General features: G+C 41.2%; 1 protein-coding gene across 1 annotated transcript in view; it reads right to left on the bottom strand.

Annotated features, from left to right (window-relative positions):
- The window catches only part of BABAM2 (BRISC and BRCA1 A complex member 2), a 213924-nt gene that overhangs the window by 129970 nt on the left and 65562 nt on the right, over window positions 1–18392 (bottom strand). The window lies entirely within an intron of this gene.

Here is an 18392-nt window from a genome sequence, read left to right as displayed (position 1 = left end):
CTTTTATGGTTAAAAAGATCCTGACCAAGCTCCTTAATGTTCTTGGACAAGCAATGCCCACATTACCACATTTTTTTGACTTAACACAGTTTGAAGATGAGGATGATGCCTTACATGCTCCAGGCTGAACAGATCTGTTAGGAAGACAAGCACTGACAGATCTTGCTTAAGAGAATAAGGTCATTGATTAATCAAGAACAGAGTCCATTAAAATAACAGAATTAATGTATTTGCAGATGGTTACTTAACAGGACACTGTCAAGGTATTTCTGACAGTTTTTTACTATTGTTTTCTCAATCAGCACTGGTAAATGCTTTGCTGGATATTTGTCTAGTGTGTCAGAAACTGGTTTGCAATTAATGGCTGCACAGAAAAGGGTAAACAATCCCAAACTGCTTACTTCAAAATAATAAAATAAGCATTTTCCAGTACTTTGTTCTCCACATAAAAGTTTTGCAAGGACCTGAATGCAGTCATGCACAGGAGAAACAAGTGTATATCTGGGGACAATACTATGAAAGTTTTCAACTGGTGTTTTCAAAAGTTTAAATGCAGTAAGCAATCTCAGTAAGGATCTTTTTCATGGTGTTTTTTCAAAGAATCCCAAATTAGAACACACAGATGAGGAGATAAGAGCTGTTTCCACTATTTATCTGCAATTCAAAAAAGCACACTCTAATGGTGCTTTGTAGAGCTGTACATATCGTGATATTACCTCCCCAAACTGCCTTAATATGGTAATGTATAGATTATTCATCTTCATATACAAATTCAGACTCTTGCTCTGTCTGTCCACCCCAAATATAGCAATTTGCATATTAAATGAGCTGTTAAGCTGTTTTTGTATTAACAACATACTGCTGAACCTCCTGGTTCACGTGAAGGAATGATTTCCTTGACAAACAACTCAGTGGAGGAAGAAGAAAATCACCTGCAACTTGACTTACCATAAATGTTCTTGCAATGATCACTTGACTTAAGGTTCATTTTCAAACTGTATAAACCCTTAGATGAGGATCATAGAGTTGTTAAGGTCGGAAGGGACCTCAAGGATCATCCAGTTCCAACCCCCCTGCCATGGGCAGGGACACCTCACACTAGGTCAGGTTGCTCAGAGCCACATCCAGCCTGCCCTTAAAAACCTCCAGGGATGAGGCTTCTACCACCTCTTTGGGCAACCTGTTCCAGTGTCTCACCACCCTCAGGGTGAAGAATTTCTTCCTAATATCCAATCTGAATCCACCCATTTCTAGTTTTGCTCCATTCCCCCTAGTCCTGTCATTATCTGACACCCTAAAAAGTCCCTCCCCAGCTTCCTTGTAGGCCCCTTCAGATACTGGAAGGCCACAATAAGGTTTCCTCTTCTCCAGACTGAACAGCCCCAACTCTTTCAGTCTGTCCTCATAAGAGAGGTGCTCCAGCCCTCTGATCATCCTTGTGGCCCTTCTCTGGACGCCTTCCAGCACCTCCAGATCCTTCCTCTAATAGGGGCTCCAGAACTGGACACAGTACTCCAGGTGGGGTCTCACCAGAGCAGAGGAGGAGAATCACCTCCCTTGACCTGCTGGCTATGCTTCTCTTGATGCAGCCCAGGATCTGATTGGCTTTCTGGGCTGCAAGTGCACACTAAAGCTCTAACTGAGCTTTAGCTTTTCTAACCAGGTCTCTTGATGCTCAGGCAGCTTCTTTACATGGCCCCCATTCTATCTGTCTTTTCTTCCACTCCTTGTAGACTTTCTTTTTGTGTGACAGTGTGTCCAGGAGCTCCTTGCTCATCCAGGCAGGTCTCCCAGCATTCTTTCAAAACTGATTTAAAACACTCACAAAGGATTAGACTACAGGAAGGAGTATACAAACAAATTCAGGCAAATGCCTCAGTGCTAACCACTGTAAATATTCTAGCTGGGCATTCTTCCCACTTAGGCAAAATTTTCCTGTAACTTTTTGCATGACGAAGAACTTTTCAATGTCACCAAGTTTTACATTCTAACGTACACTGTAATGATTCTCCTCCTTTTCATTTGGTTTCAGATTCAGTGCATATGCGAGCACAGGACTCCCTGCACTTCATCCTCCTCTCCATGACTTGTTGTCAGCCTCAAAGATAATGAAGTTCATAGAAGCTAAGATCAGCAGTCAGGCAGAGGAGGCAGACAACCAGTTACTGAACCAAAGAGAGCAGTGGGTAAACCTAGCTTGCTATTAACGGTAGTATCTGAAGGGCCATCATCTCACTTGATAAACTGAAACATGGGAGAACCATAATGGCATAGCACAGAGATTCAAAGTGACAAGGGATTAAACCTGCAAGAAACAAAGCTTTGCTGTTTCTATGATTCACAAATCTGGTTCTTTTCCTCAAAATCTTTAAACCTACATCTGTGTGTGCCAGAAAACTGCACACAAACCACCCTGAGTTGTGAGAGTTGTCCTACTAAGCACATAATCACCTTTTCTCTTGCTGAACTACATGGCTAAATTATGGGTTTATTTTTTTAAAGCCATCATACAGAGATAGAATAGAATGGGATGGAGTAGAATGGGATGGAGTAGAATGGGATGGAGTAGAATGGGATGGAGTAGAATGGGATGGAATTAACCAAGTTGGAAAAGACCTTCAAGATCATCAAGTCCAACCTATCATCCAACACCATCTAATCAACTAAACCATGGCACCAAGCACCCCATCCAGTCTCTTCCTGAACACCTCCAGTGATGCTGACTCCACCACCTCTCAGGGCAGCACATTCCAATGGCAAATCACTCTTTCTATGAAGAACTTCTTCCCCACATCCACCCTAAACCTCCCCTGGGCAGAGCTTGAGCCTGTGTCCTCTTGTTCTGCTGGTCACTTACAATTTTCCAAGCTTCCCAGAAATGATTCCTTCAAGCCTAACATACCATGATTTTTTTGAAATTTCATATGGATCTTCTCTTCCTATTAGACTTCCAATGATTCTTAGTTCTTTTCTGTTAAATATGGTAACATTTTGGTATTACTGGCATAAAACCTTCTACTTTTGTTTTTTTAGGAGGGGTAGTCTTTTCCAGTTATATTCATGAAATTCATAAATTAAGAAGCCAAGGAAGAATAATTCTACATACTGCAATGCTGCCTCCCATGACTCAGAAAGATTAATATATGCCTCCAAGTTGCTTTAACAGGTATAGTCTCCTAAATCTGATAAAATCATGGCCTGAAGAGCTGTAAACCTGGCTGCAGGTTGATCACACATCTTTTCAAGAAGGAACTGGCAAGGTGTGGTAAACAAACAAACAAACAAAATTTAGTTAGTGAGTTGCTGGCATCCAGGACAACTGGTGCTGCAAGAACACAATCATAAAATGCCAACCCTGTTTATTACAAATTCAGTTGCACAGCTTCTCATGAAGCATTTGCTTTTGCAACCAGAAGCACCCCTCTGGTAATGTCATTCCAAAACTTCTTTTGCTTTAGAAGCATTCATAAACCATGCAGTCCTAAAATGCTAATGGTTCTTTATGTCCTTTATTTATACTAAGCAAGCTGCATAAATCCTGGTCACTAGTCTCTCTTCCAAATACACTGCCTCCTCTAAATAAGACTTTTGTATTAGCCACTTGCCATCTATTAATTTTCATATCCTGAAATAGTTCTTGTGCAGTCAAGGTTAGTTACACAGAACAAAGTTTAAAAAATTACCATTTTAATAGCATTTACAAACACTGTCAGAATGCATGATATACATAAAACCAAAATGAACACACAAAGAACTACACTCTACCTAGCAAGCCGTGTTCTATTTGCAAAAAAAAAAAGATGAAGTACTGTGTAAAAACAAACAAACAAATCTTAGATATTCCTCACCCCGAGAAAACTATCAAGAGAGTCAGCAAGCCAGGTATCACGTGTTCTGCTCCTTGCCCTGTCACTTACTTGCTTTTCTGTTTATTTATTTCAATCAGTACAACAGCTACAGTGCTTTTCCTTCACTCAGAACACAGCTGGGCTATGTGAACTTCGGAAGGAAGGTGTCAAACAAGTTTTAAGCGCTGTCAAGAGTTACACTCCATTTCATCAAGCTTTGTAACATCAACAAGAGCCTGATCCCGAGAAATATTATGAGTCAATACAATATCTTATAAGTTACTGAACAAATCATAGAATCAATAAGGTTGGAAAAGACCTCAAAGATCAAGTCCAACCTGTCACTCAAGACCTCATGACTACTAAACCATGGCACCAAGTGCCACGTCCAATCCCCTCTTGAACACCTCCAGGAATGGTGACTCCACCACCTCCCTGGGCAGCACATTCCAATGGCCAACAACTCTCTCTGTTAAGAACTTTCTCCTCACATTGAGCCTACACATCCCCTGGTACAGCTTGAGATTGTGTCCTCTTGTTCTGGTTCTGGTTGCCTGGGAGAAGAGACCAACCCCACCTGTCTACAACCTCCCTTCAGGTAGCTGTAGACAACCATAAGGTCTCCCCTGAGCCTTCTCTTCTCCAGGCTAAACAATCCCAGCTCACTCAGCCTCTCCTCATAGGGCTGGGCTCGAGGCCTCTCCCCAGCCACACTGCCCTTCTCTGGACACATTCAAGAGTCTCAATGTCCTTCTCAAACTGAGGGGCCCAGAACTGGACACAGGACTCAAGGTATGGCCTAACCAGTGCTGAGTCCAGGGGCACAATGACTTCCCTGCTCCTGTTAGCCACACTGTTCCTGATATAGGCCAGGCGGCCATTGTCCTCCTTGGCCACCTGGGCACACTGCTGGCTTGTGTTCAGCTGGCTGTCATCAGTGCCCCCTGGACCCTTTCTGCTTGGCTGCTCTCCAGACACTCCGACCCCAGCCTGTAGCACTGCATGGGGTTGTTGTGACCAAAATGCAATGTGGAGGTGTCCATGATAACCAAAATTATCAGGTACTTAGGATACCCAGGAAGAGTAAAGAATATTAAGGAGGGGCAACATAGAACTTTGTCAGTGGAAAAATAGCCTATGTGAAAAATCTCTAACAACTCTGAAGTCATGAAACTCTTCTTGCTGATAGAAGTAATTTGGTTTTCCTTCACGAAAAATATGTAAAAATGCACTGTGATCTGAATGAGTGCTCATTGTAATTGTGAGGAATTGCAACATTTACAGAAAGAGATGAGGAAAGAGAGAACACCATTCTGGTTAAACACTGGGACAAGCATTCTTCTCATGGCTCAGATTTCCACCGTACATTTCTATACACCTAGTCCCTCCAGGATTCAATTCCTATGTCACAACTACTGTGAACAACATATCACATAAGAACTTATGAGATTCTCAGTTAATACTTTCATTGAGCCTATGCAGATAAAAAAATGACAGTATCTATATGTCAAAATGTTAACCTGCATATCATTTGACCTGTGTTTCAAGAGCTAGGCTAATCACTTTACAACAGCAAGATTCAAACTAAGTAAGATTTATTACTTAAAGTCATGAGTCTAGGTGAAATGAGATAATGATTTTATCTAGGACACAAACTATAATGCTAAACAATGAGAATAATAATTGGAAGAAGCATGTTTATTCTTTGCTAACCAACACATTGTCCTTAGGGTTCTTGCGAATGAGTAGCTGATTATTTAGATACCATCAGTCCGTCATCACTTTTAGTCAACACATCAGTCACCCTTTTCTAGATCAGAAAAGATGTTACAGTAAAACACAGAATATCTGCTATCTCCAATATGTGTTTAGACATATATTTTTTTTAAAAGTACCTATTTCAGCAGTTTTTCAGTAAAGCTAACTCAAATAAAACAAATCATGAAAATAACAAAGAATTGTAGAAGTTGGGAGGAGGTAACTTAGCTCCTCACTAGTTGAACTCTATTTCACTACTCTCCCTTTCTGTGTTATGTGGGTGTATATACATTTTTGTATGAGCACTCCAGACAGTTCATTAAGTAATTGAAAACCATGGACATCTTTCTGCCCAAACTTTGTTGTACTGGTAACCTGTTGAGACCTAAGGAGTGTGCCTAATTGCATCCAGTGAAGCCAAATTAGTGCTCCTCCCCACTGCCCCATCTCTCCCATGGACGTGCTGTTCACAACGATTACAGGTCCCAGCACATAAAAGACATGCAAGTTCCAGCATGAACACTGAAATCATTAAAACAGAAATAGAGAGTCAACAGGTCTGAGTTTTATTTATCTTTCTTTCTCTGTCTCACTGAGATGCTGCTGGACTACGCAATCTTTACTTTAGCTTTCTCCAGCTGAAGTCTGAAACAGAAAATATCAAAACATACCTTAGTAATAAACAAGCAGCACTTTCCTAAATACAAGTTATAGGAAGGTAAAGCTTCACAGAAGCATGACAGATTATTCACTAAGAATTAGTGGAGAAAATGCTGTGAATTCTTCTGCAAGCATGGAAGCAAAACATCCTAGAACATCATAGACATTTTGGTGGCTTTTTTGGTGTGGTTTCTTTTTTTAAACTTTGTTTCATGATATTATGACAAATGACATTGTCAGTATCAATTAGACAATAATAAATGTGATGGATCATCCAGCCCCAGAATGTTTATTGCTGAGAGTAAATGATGCAACTGTAAAGCTTTTTTTGGTTTTTGGTTTTTTTTTCCAATTATTTTTGGCTTAAACCTTTATGAAACCAAGTAAGAGTGAGTAGTGTAATATACTCTGCTACACAGTTGTTTTTCAGACACAGAATAACACAGAAATCCCTTTACAGACTGAAAGCTATCAAATGATTTTATGTATTTAACCACAGAAATTTACCAGGGCAAATCCCAGAATCCAAAGCAAGAGTGACTAACAATCACATGAAACCATCACACAGACGTACGTTCATCTCAGTACTATTCCTCCTTAAACAGGTAGCCATAATCTAGTAATCTGAAAGCCAGAACAACACCACCACAAACCTAAAACACTAAATCAACCCTATCACTCTAACAGTAATGGCACTTATGCATACAAAACTGACTTTAAAACCTCGAAGTATGGGCTGCTGTAGTTATTATCTGAGGCCTAAGAAAGGTATCATAGAATCACCAAGGTTGGAAGAGACCTCAAAGATCATCGAGTCCAACCTGTCACCACCACCTCATGACTAAACCATGGCACCAAGTGCCACGTCCAATCCCCTCTTGAACACCTCCAGGGATGGTGACTCCACCACCTCCCTGGGCAGCACATTCCAATGGCTAACAGCTCTCTCTTAAGAACTTTCTTCTCACCTCCAGCCTAAACTTCCCCTGGCACAGCTTGAGACTGTGTCCTCTTGTTCTGGTGCTGGTTGCTTGAGAGAAGAGACCAACCCCCTCCTGGCTACAACCACCCCTTCAGGTAGTTGTAGACAGCAATAAGGTCTAAATCTAATTGTACAGAGAGGCTGTGGACTCAGCACTGAAACATCCTTCTTAACATCCTCCCATGATGTTTCATATATTGCTGTATGTGCAAATGCAGACTTGCTGGTTAACAATTTTTACAGATTATTATTATTATGCTCAATAGCTTCTCAATTATTTTTCTTTCAGGAAAAAATGGCAATGGGTAATGAATTAAAAAAAAAAAAAAAAGGCTGAAAAAAACCCAAGAAAAATATCCAAGGATCCTCTTTCCAGATCGAGACCACCGTACACTGCTTCTTTTACATACTAAGGGTAGGCCATGACAGATAAAACAAGAACCACCATTATGTAATAACATGCAATTATTTTTATGGCTATTGAATTCCATTCTTCCTATGCAATGCATAGAATGCAAATGTAAAGCAACAGTACAAATTACAAGCCCTAACATGGCAGTCAGGGTGAACCAAGTCACGCAACACTGCCTGCCTATAAACTTTCCCACCAGAAGCAAAAAAGGATTTTAAATCTCAGGAGCTGTTATTTTTTGGTTTGGGTCTGTCTGCTTTGTTTATTTGTTGGGGTTGTTTGTGTTTTGTTTTTTTTAGGCAAGTAATAGAAAACCCCCTGCTTCTACTCAGCTCAGAGGAGCAAATTACTAAGTCTATCAAATTAGAGAAAAATTTATCAGTACATGTAGTGGTCCTTCTCTTTTACTATTGCATTATAAAAATAAAGTGTTTAAAAATGACTGTCATCAGAAATACAGTTGATTGGGGATTATGAGTCACATTAAGATCATAACCTATAAAAATCATCAGCTGTGCAGAATGAGCTGTTCCAGTTGACAAATCTCATTAGCAAATTCTTCCAATAAATTACAGAAAAAGGCAATTTAAAAAATTGTTTCTGGCTTTCAGCATATGGAATTTAAGGTGCTCCTGACACTAACATGTTTTATGTAGTTTTAGTGACTGGCTACTAGAAACCAATCAAATTTCCTGAGAATGAAGGGAACTGATCTGTTCACAAAATTCATAAATTGATTAGAACAGAATTAACCAGGTTGGAAAAGAGCATTGAGATCATCGAGTCCAACCTATCAACCAACACTATCTAATCAATTAAACCATGCAACCAAGTGCCTCATCCAGTCTCTTCCGAAACACCTCCAGTGATGGTGACTCCACCACCTCCCCGGGCAGCACATTCCAATGGCAAATCTCTCTTTCTGCAAAGAACTTCTTCCTAACATCCAGCCTAAACCTCCCCTGGCACAGCTTGAGACTGTGTCCTCTTGTTCTGGTGCTGGTTGCCTGGGAGAAGAGACCAACCCCCTCCTGGCTACTGCAGGTAGTTGTAGACAGCAAGAAGGTCTCCCCTGAGCCTCCTCTTCTCCAGGCTAAGCAACCCCAGCTCCCTCAGCCTCTCCTCACAGGGCTGTGCTCCAGACCCCTCCCCAGCTTTGTTGCCCTTCTCTGGACACCTTCCAGCGACTCAACATCTTTGCTAAACTGAGGGGTCCAGAACTGGATGCAGTACTCATGGTGTGGCCTGACCAGTGCTGAGTACAGGGGCAGAATGACTTTAAAGTACACTTTCACAGGGCTTTGCTTTCCTTGTTTTTTGTGTAGAAGAGATCACCATAAAATAACAAAAGCATAAAGAATTATATTACAGTTTCTGCATTTCTGGAGATCAAATGCATTACAGCAGTACTTAACTCTCCAATGCCAGGGCCAGTAGGTTCTGTGGCACAGCAAGAGAGCTGACCTACTCTGCAAAGCTCTGCAAGGTTAATTGCTACAGTAAGAAGCACAATGCTTCTATACAGTGGAATATAAGATCTTACACTTAAACCTACAATTGACAGCTGAAACATCCTGCTACACAAAAACAACAACAAAATCAAAACCAAACCTCTCAAATCTTTAAAGCTGACAGATCTTATGTGGTTTTGAGCAATTAGGAAAAAGCAGATGCTTAAAAATACTTAAAGACCAAAAAAAGTCACTACTTTCCTACATCCACAACTTCCTAGACTGCGAGAAATTTTTCATGATGTGAGCATTTTTTTAATTATTTCTGGTCTCATTCATTATGCAAGCTCCCCTGCTTGGCATTTCCATGCTTCTGGCAGCAGGCTGCTATTCTGCCACTGGCCAGCGTTCTAAGGAATAAAACCCTTCCTCCATGGTGCTTTGTTTAGTACTTTTTGATGAAGAAAGTGGAAACCTGACGTAAGCCACGAATTTCTGGGCACAGGCGACAATGAGAGCATCTTAGAGACAAGTATCAATGACAACTCCTCTTGATAAATGTCGTCTGCACACACAGGTTGCATTTTCACAACCTATGGACTGTACTGTTTACAGGCTTCAACTACTTCAAACTATTCTGTTTTGAACACTACCAGTAGTAACTTGCACAGACCCAGTTCTAATCTAAAATCTCAATGGCTCATTATGAATGTATATTATAAAGTTGGCCTTAGAAGTATTAACAGAAGAAACCTAGACAAATCTTTGATGATTCAATGTTCTGTTAAAGTTATTTAATGTTGGAACAATAAGCAATCTAGCAAATATCACACTGATGTCTAGTTTTAGAATTCTATTTGCTCTGAATGCTTCCATGCATGTGAAGAACACACTGAATAAAATTCAGGAAGTTCACTTTGTGTCTCTGTCACAAAGTCTTACGTAGTGTAAGACTAAGAGCAATCTATGTATGACCTTAAAAGATGTCTATGGAAAGCACAGTCAAAGCATTGTGAATTGTGAGAACTACATATGTATTATTTCAGGGTTACCTTCAAGTCTTTTAAACTGCCATTCTCATAATCCCCAAAAAAGAAAAGTGACATCCGGCACCATAGACCAAGCTTCATATGATGTACAGGGAGGTGGTGGAGTCAGCATCACTGGAGGTGTTTAGGAAGAGACTGGATGGGGCTCTTGGTGCCATGGTTTAGTTGATTAGATGGTGTTGGATGATAGGTTGGACTCAATCTCAAAGGTTTCTTCCATCCTGATTAATTCTATTCTACAGGATCACTATTCAACCCAATAGAAAAGCCACATATACATTATGGGAAGGCAGCCAAGCATTATGTGCTGCATAATGCTCTCTGCTCCTTTGAGAGATAGTTGTCCAGCACAGCATAAAACAGCCTAATGTAAAAGGATAAAGTCAGATCTGGACTTAAACTCCTTCTTGCCACTAACTTTATAACTTTAAGCCACTGCACATCAGGTTTTAGTCAGCTACCTACCAACAAAGCAAATTAAGTTTAAAAGGAAAATAAAACATTACACTTTTCCAGAAAGCTTAGTTCAATTTTTTGTGTTAAACGGCAAAAGTACTGGTTTTTATTCAAGTGCATCTGTACTTTGGCAATAGAATAGAATAGAATAGACCAGACCAGGCCAGGCCAGACCAGACCAGACCAGTTTGGAAGAGACCTTTGAGATTATCAAGTCCAACCTATCACCCAATACCATCTAATCAACTAAACCATGGCACAAAGCACCCCATCCAGTCTCTTCCTAAACACCTCCAGTGATGCTGACTCCACCACCTCCCTGGGCAGCACATTCCAATGGCCAATCTCACTTTCTGCAAAGAACTTCTTCCTAACATCCAGCCTAAACCTCCCCTGGCATAGCTTGAGACTGTGTCCTCTTGTTCTGGTGCTGGTTTCCCAGGAGAAGAGACCAACCCCCACCTGGCTACAACCTCCCTTCAGGTAGTTGGAGACAGCAATGAGGTCTCCCCTGAGCCTCCTCTTCTCCAGGCTAAACAACCCCAGCTCCCTCAGCCTCTCCTCATAGGGCTGTGCTCAAGGCCTCTCCCCAGCCTCGTTACCCTTCTCTAGACACGTTCAAGAGTCTCAATATCCTCCTTAAACTGAGGGGCCCAGAACTGGACACAGGACTCAAGGTATGGCCTAACCAGTGCAGAGTACAGGGGTACAATGACTTCCCTGCTCCTGCTGGCCATACTGTTCCTGATGCAGGCCAGGATGCCATTGGCCTTCTTGGCCACCTGGGCACACTGCTGGTGCATGTTCAGCCTACTATCAACCAGTAACCCCAGGTCCCTCTCTACCTGGCCGCTCTCCAGCCACTCTGACCCCAGCCTGTAGCACTGCATGGGGTTGTTTTGGCCAGTGTGTAGAACCTGGCACTTAGATGTGTTCAATCTCATGCCACAATCTTGCAGCAATCTAACACAAACCTTAAACACTGTCAAATAAATTAAATTGCTAAATCACAATTTAGAAGTCTGCCTGGGGAAAGAAAAAATATTTCATTTGACCCTACAAATTATACTTAACTATCGTTTGTTCTCTAGCATAGTTGATTACTCAAATGCGCAGAAGTATTGCAGTCTGTTCACAGTACTTGAAATTTGGTCTACGTCACAGAAGTTGCACTGGATTTTTAACAGACTCCCACATGATGAAATCACAGTAAGGAAAAACACAAATATGTTCTTATCTTCCAATTTGAACTCGAGGATAAACCTTTCCCATTCATGGTCTTACACACGACTGTTTGGCCTCTGGCAATGTGTCTAGACAATGTCTGTTATTTGTTTCGGTTCTGAAAGATATGCACCAAATACAATGGTCATCACAAGCAGGCTCTTCAGAAAACAAAAGAATAAAAAGGAAATTGAAAAAAAAAATTTAAAATAATTTAAAATATTTTTTTTTAATTAGAAAAAGATTTTTAAAAAAAAAAAATTAAAAGAAGAGGTTTGAAGATTTTTTAGAATCTTCTACCAAAAGAAATCAGATCTGCTTTACATATTTGCTTTATGCTTGAATAGTAAGAAATTACTGTAAGGATGCCGAGGTCACAGCATCATAATTAAATTGGTCTTGATACCAGAGAGGGCGAAACAAGCAGGTACGTAAGAATAGGAAATTAACACCTTTTAAATTACATACGAGAAGATGGTGGTAACCAGGGTGGTAACCAAAACCTCAATAAACATGGAAATAAAGAATAGAATAGAATAGAATAGAATAGAATAGAATAGAATAGGAATAGGAATAGGAATAGGAATAGGAATAGGAATAGGAATAGGAATAGGAATAGGAATAGAATAGAATTAACCAGGCTGGAAAAGAGCTTTGAGATCATCGAGTCCAATCTATCACTCAACACCATCTAATCAACTAAACCATGGCACCAAGCACCCCATCCACTCTCTTCCTAAACACCTCCAGTGATGGCGACTCCACCACCTCTCTGGGCAGCACATTCCAATGGCCAGTCTCTTTCTATGAAGAATTTCATCCTAACATCCAGCCTAAACCTCCCCTGGTACAGCTTGAGACTGTGTCCTCTTGTTCTGGTGCTGGTTGCCTGGGAGGAGAGACCAACCCCCTCCTGGCTACAACCTCCCTTCAGGTAGTTGGAGACAGCAATAATCTCTCCCGTCAGCCTTCTCTTCTCCAGGCTAAGCAACCCCAGCTCCCTCAGCCTCTCCTCATAGGGCTTGTGCTCCGGACCTCTCCACACCCTTGTTGCCCTTCTCTAGACATGTTCAAGAGTCTCAATATCCTCCTTAAACTGAGGGGCCCAGAACTGTACACAGGACTCAAGGTGTGGCCTATCCAGTGCTAAGTACAGGGGCAGAATGACCTCCCTGCTCTGGCTGGCCACACTGTTCCTGATACAGGCCAGGATGCCATTGGCCTTGGTCACCTGGGCAGACTGTCTACTATTGACCAGTACCCCCAGGACCCTTTCTGTCTGGTTGCTCTCCAGCCACTGCCCGCAGCCTGTAGCACTGCATGGGGTGATTGTGGCCAATGTGTAGAACCCTGCACTTAGATGTGTTAAATCTGAAGAAAAATGCCTAAATGTCTTGTTTTCAACAACATCACTGCAACACATGCTAAAGCTCACTCATACTGTGCAATCATACTGGAGTTACATAATGCAGTACAATACGTAAATTCCTGATCTGGAGACAGTTAGTGACTTAACAGTATGAGAATAACATTCACACTGCTGACCAAAACGACAAAGAATGAATCTAAATTCAGATGAGGTATTTTAGATGCCAAGTCTGCTACCTTGATCAGTACTCTGGCATAAGTGGTATTCCGTAAGAAGGCGCCAATGTGACTTAGAGACTGAGTCTCAAAACCTGTGTGTGGAGTGAATCATTTATAAAATGCTGTGGCAAAAATGATAAATGTTGCAACCAAGACAGAACTTAAGCCAAAATGAACACCTAACTGCAAGGAAGGGAAAGTCAACAGATGCAGGTACAAGGACTTTCCTGAGCTAAAGTCACACTGTCCAGTATGAAAATCTTCATGAAAGACTTATCAGTAATAAATGCTGCAGCAGTCTGAGCCATCAGCTTGAGTATGCAGTTGTTTTAACACTTGGAATTTTCATTTATGCCAACTAGTTTTGCATAATAAAACAACAGAGAAGTGGATATGAAGGTTCACATTAAATTCAAATTCTTTTTACTAAAATATAACTTTGCAAAGGAAGAAATAATGAAAGGGTGTCTTTCCTGAAATGTGCTTTTGCAGTGTCAACTAACATGTCGTTTTGAACAGTTTGTTAGCTTGGAAAATAAAGAGCAGTATTTTTCCTTTCAAATGTGAAGGCATTTATTGTGAAAACTTATGAAAAAAGAGATTTATCTGCTGCAGCCACTACAAGTGGTACATTTCCAAATATGCAATAACTGAAAACTTCTATCATTGTAGAATTCAAAGAGACAGTAAATACTCTCACCACCATCAGCACAAAGTTGTCAGAGTAAGAGATTCTAAGTGTACTCTCAACAACTCCGAAAACTTTGTAACACTACAGACTGCTCTCAAAGCTTTCATCCTCAAACTAGAATCTTGGCTTGCTATACAAAGCTTTACAGTCACACTTGTAGTGTGATTACCTACTGTCATCAATAAAAATGTCACAAGAGCACACAAATCATTGGGAATCACTAGGGATGACTGATGATGCAAAACCAGACTTTAATGCAAGCAGTGTTAACTAAACAAGAAAAAAAGGGCAGCAGAGGAAGTGTCACACAACTTGGAACTTCACAGATTCATAGAATCATAGAATCAATAAGGTTGGAAAAGACCTCAAAGATCATCAAGTCCAACCTGTCACCCAACACCTCATGACTACTAAACCATGGCACCAAGTGCCGCGTCCAGTCCCCTCTTGAACACCTCCAGGGACGGTGACTCCATCACCTCCCTGGGCATCACATTCCAATGGCTAACAACTCTCTCTGGGAAGAACTTTCTCCTCACCTCCAGCCTAAACTTCCCCTGGCACAGCTTGAGACTGAGTCCTCTTGTTCTGGTGCTGATTGCCTGGGAGAAGAGACCAACCCCCTCCTGGCAACAACCTCCCTTCAGGTAGTTGTAGACAGCAATAAGGTCTCCCCTGAGCCTCCTCTTCTCCAGGCTAAACAATTCCAGTTCCTTTAGCCTCTCCTCGTAGGGTTGGTGCTCAAGATCTCTTCCCAGCCTCGTTGCCCTTCTCTGGATACGTTCAAGAGTCTCAATGTCCTTCTTAAACTGAGGGGCCCAGAACTGTACACAGAGAAACTGGTACAGAGAAGCTACTGCACACTATGAGGTTAGCTACAGAAGACTAGGACATAATTCAAACACGTCAAGAGTGGTGACAGGAGGATGGAGACTCGCATTTTACAAGGATTCACGTGGAAAAGGCAAGGGATAATGAGTACAAGTTACTCCTGGGCAGACTGCAATCGGACTCCAGTGGAAAATTTTTCCCTATGAGAACAGTTAGACATTGGAAGTAGTGGACTCCCCTACACTGAACAGGTTTAAGGCTCAGCTTGACAGGGTGCTGGGCCAACTCATTGGAAGTATACAATCACCTAAAAAGGTTGGACCAGATTCTTGGGGTCCCATCCAGCATGGCCTTCTGTGAAATGCTATCATTAAACATTAGCTGTTAACAGACTGACAGCCTTCAATTGCTGACTGCTCTTCTGTCTGTCAGGGTAGTATACTAACAGTTATTTCCACTGCATCAATAAATGCTCTATCATGAGCCATAAGCCAGCAGGGTGCATTGAAGCCAATATACCTGGCAGACATAATGGAAAAAAACCTCCTATTTTATTGCAAAAAAATCAGGGATCTACTTATGTAAAAAAAAAATCATCCAAAAAGAAACAAACAAACAAAAAAAGAACAACACAAAAAAACCACCACACACCAAAAAAAACCAAACCCTCAGACATGAACAGCTTAATAAAAACATTTTAAAAAATCTCCGTTTCTAAAAGTAGCTTTATGAATTTGAAGCAGTCAAAGCACAATTATTTCAGCCACACCAGATCAGTTCCAACTCTACCTGCCTTCATAGTATTGCCATATGAGATGACATTCATATAGCTGATAATGTCACAATATGAGAAGCTATAGGCAGCAGCTCTGTACATGCCTGCCAGAGAGCACACTGTCATAATGAGGGAGCTGGGATTGTTTAGCCTAGAGAAGAGGAGGCTCAGGGGTGACCTCATTGCTCTCTACAACTACCTGAAAGGTGGTTGGAGCCAGGAAGGGGTTGGTCTTTTCGCTCCAGCAACCAGCACCAGAACAAGAGGACACAGTCTCAAGCTGTGCCAGGGGAAGTTTAGACTGGAGATGAGGAGAAAGTTCTTCACTGAGAGACTCATTCATCATTGGAATGTGCTGCCCAGGGAGGTGGTGGAGTCACCATCCCTGGAGGTGTTCAAGAGGGGATTGGATGTGGCACTTGGTGCCATGGTCTAGTCATGAGGTCTGTGGTGACAGGTTGGACTCTATGATCTTTGAGGTCTCTTCCAACCTTAGTGATACTGTGATAATCCATGTTGGAGCCTGAGCCAAAATCATTCTTCTACCATCAACAAACACTACTGGAATAAAACAGTATTTCTTCTCTTGTGGCTACTCATCCAGACTACGTATCACCTGAACACAGTTATCCTGTCAGATTACATACTAGAAATCAGCATAAGAAAGCTAAGGATTTCATCAGTACATTGCCGATCAAGAAGGATCTGCTTTTACATGCGAAAATACATTAATTTCAAAACCCCACAGTTAACACATTGCTATTCTAGAGATGTCAAAATACAGAGAGACTGGAAAACTTTCATTTTGCTACGTCTTGTGCATGCCTCTTCGCATCACACAATCTATATATGCATGCAAAATAAATACAGGTTTTCCTTTAGACTAATGAATCATTCAGTGTTCAGGCTGAACAACAGCCCAGGACAGAGCTGTGCAGCAGTGATGCTTTACCCACTGTATACCTACCTTAATTTGAGAAGGTGGAAGATGCTTAGTGAACATAAGGAATTACAGTAAGGAGGAGTATGTTGTCATATATTAAAATGTTACTCTTTAGAAACAAAAGTAGAATGCTTCTATCATAGAGGTCCCACATGATGACAGTTACTTGTATATGTCATACACCCCCTTCCAACCTCCAAGCCTTGAGGTTTCCCTAGAGACTGAACAGGTACAAGACAGCCCTGAAGCTACTGAATACACTAGATGCACACTTGTCCTGAAATGCTGAACAACCAAAATCTGTTCCTGGAATTCTATCAGGAGTACACAGCGTAGTTCACATCAGAGTTATTTCCACACAGTCTTTCAGAATCAGATTACAGCTACCCTGCAGTCCAGGTCAACTTGTTGCATCCTGCTTCTCAACATCATCCTTCCTGAAAAGGCCTGGCCAATCTTCTTACATCTGTCTGGAAATGTTCCCATGAAGTGATAAGAGAAAGCCCTGATGCAAGATAGCAGCTGGGAGAATGGCTGCTACCATCAACACAGGAGGAAAACGAAAATATGCAGAGGCTTTTCAAAAAGTTGACAGTGGTTCATTAGTCAAAGAGAAAAGAGTCTGCATAAAGTAAAAAGATCACATGAGCGTAAACTACAACCAAAAATTTCAGTCAGATAATAGATGTGCCTGCCTTTATTGTCATGGTTCTTAGCTCAAGGCATCTTATTTGAAGAAACACTGAAGATTACACTTGCAATTCTGATGTAACACTAGTTAAAGACAGATCCAACAAAAAGAAGAGGAGGTAATTGGATCTACGCTGACATTTTTATCTGAACACATTAGTTGCTGAACATTAAGTAGCTGTTTTTATTTCCAAATATATAAAAGTAAATGGCTGAGTAAGGAGACAGACATGCAGATCAAAGAAGAGATGGGTGTTGGTAACATCGGATGACTCAAACCTTTTATGAAGGAGAAGCTCTGGCAAATCATTCTGACAGTAATGACAGAGAGAATCCAGACCTCTCACTGTGTTCTTTGAATGCAGTAACACTGACCTTATGATAGGCTTCCACAGTAACTGCTTGAAAGAGTAACTGTCTTCCTGCTGTGAAAACCACTCATTGCAAATTATCCCATGTTGGTAGTTTGTCACAGGTTTTTGGTTGTGAGTTTTTTGTTTGTTTGTTTGTTTTTCCTCTTAGCAAAGAAAAATTTTTTTCCCCACCTAACATCAATACTCTGTAGCTTTACTTTCTAAAGCATCTTCATTGCAAACAATTAAGCAAAGTAATCAAGGAAATGCTCAGTTACTGTCTACAACTACCTGAAGGGAGGTTGTAGACAGGTGGAGCTTGGTCTCTTCTCCCAGGCAACCACCAACAGAATAAGAGGACACAGTATCAAGCTGTGCCAGGGGAGGTTTAGGCTGGATGTTAGGAAGAAAATCTTCACAGAAAGAGAGATTGGCCATTGGAATGTGCTGCCCAGGGAGGTGGTGGAGTCACCGTCACTGGAGGTGTTTGAGATTGGATGAGGCACTTGGTGCCATGGTTTAGTTGATTAGATGGTGTTGGGTGATAGGTTGGACTCGCTCTCAAAGGTCTTTTCCAACCTGGTTAATTCTATTCTAAAGTTAGTGTCACCAGTATTTGCTTTCACTCTCTGTTAAGAAATGGTATATTTAGTTTGCTTTTCTGCTTCTGCTATGAAGACGA

This window comes from Dryobates pubescens, chromosome 6, assembly GCF_014839835.1.
Source record: "Dryobates pubescens isolate bDryPub1 chromosome 6, bDryPub1.pri, whole genome shotgun sequence".
Taxonomy (NCBI): domain Eukaryota; kingdom Metazoa; phylum Chordata; class Aves; order Piciformes; family Picidae; genus Dryobates; species Dryobates pubescens.
This window is presented reverse-complemented; position numbering and strand designations above follow the sequence as displayed.